We start from the raw sequence: 1,722 nt of genomic DNA on the forward strand, positions 1-1,722 counted from the left end.
AAATTAATATCATGTCACTGGATTATTATTTGTATTGATGCATTCAGGTGTAGCAACATTTTAATGTTGTAGCTAGTCGAGGTGGAGTTATTTTTAATACTGCATATGCTGTCAGGTAATTAAATTTATGTGCATCATATTTTGTAAGATGATCATATGTTTTGTATGTAAACTGACCATAGCTGTCAATAGTAGTGGAGTAAATATTTCTCTTTGAAATGTAGTGGAGTAGAAATAAGTAGCACAAAATTGCAATGCCCTCCAAGATCACCATCCACCAAAGCAATTTTATTCTGAAAAACGTGTCACTGACATACAGGAAGCTGAATTGTGTATGTGTGTGTGTGTGTGTGTGTGTGTGTGTGTGTGTGTGTGTGTGTGTGTGTGTGTGTGTGCATGCGTGCGTGTGTACGTGTGTGTGTGTGGTATGACTTAAGCCACTTTCAGGGACACAAGCTAGACTTAAGACCAGTTGATTGGGGAAGGCTTGTGCAAAAGCCATGTCCCCCATTGATAAAACACTGATTTTTTGGGTCAGTGGTTAAGGTCAGGGTAAGGGTTAGGCAAATAGGCAAGTAGTGGTTATGGTTAGGGTTAGTGCAAGTCTCCAGGAAATGAATGTAAGTCTATGTAAATACGCCAACAATGACTTAGTTGTGTGTGTGTGTGTGTGTGTTGCTCCAGAGATCTCTGTCAAACAAGAGGCAACAAACCTTCCTCCTCTTCGCTATCGGCGGCCACGGGATGGTTTCCTCTTATTTCTGCGGAAGTGATGATATTTTCCAAGAAGCTATATTATGTAAATAGTATTGCACAATCGTGCACGTCTGATTGAGTGTCGTGTGGCACAAAAAGTATACCAAATCAGTCAGGATGATATGTAGCCTGTTGGAGATCTGTTGAAATAATGTAAATTAATCGAGACATTCTCACATGACAGATAATCTTTGTATAATAGTCAAAGTACACTCCAGACAGACAGCAAGGTAATGAGAAGTCACTGCTTTTGTAATACTCACTTATTAAACCTGTACTGATTTCTTTTAATTGCCGAACTTAATTAATGCACACATAGGAAAGAAAGACAAAGTACAGCCATCTCAGAGCTGCAGGGTGTGTGCGTGCGTGCGCGTTCATGTCAATCCCTGGCAGCGACTGTTCAGCTAAACCTGTTTTCCTGCAGGTCGTTTCGCAGAAAAAGGCTGTTTTTATTTGGTCACCACATAAAAACCAAGTGCCATGTGTCCGCCGCTAGTTTCTGGTGCACTAATAGGCTGATATTTCACTGTTTTTGTTTGATATTGTCTATCTTTGTCTTCAGCTTTCTCTTTATAGTCTTGAAGGGTTGTGTTTCTCAGTAGCCCACGCCCGTGCATAGGATGAAGTAAACGTTGATTATGTAATCAGCTCCCAGTGCAGACACAGGCCCAAATCCGAATAACATCTGCTAAAACAACTGCAATAATAGTAATAGAAAAAGTGCGTCGTCACATATGTGCTGCTCTTTAACACATCATGCATGTGCAGAATATTTCTTCTTGCATTCCTGCCTGTGAGGCAAGCAAGCATGCGCATGAGACGAGTTAGCTTCGACCCTTATGTGGATATGTTAATGAGCGGCTTCAGACAGCCAATGAGAAGGTAGAGATTTCCGCACGTGACGATGAAAACCCGCTTGGGGGGCGGGGTCAGGCGCGGAGCTGAGGTTAAAAACGGTGGACA

This window comes from Thunnus albacares, chromosome 11 (genome assembly GCF_914725855.1).
Source record: "Thunnus albacares chromosome 11, fThuAlb1.1, whole genome shotgun sequence".
NCBI lineage: Eukaryota > Metazoa > Chordata > Actinopteri > Scombriformes > Scombridae > Thunnus > Thunnus albacares.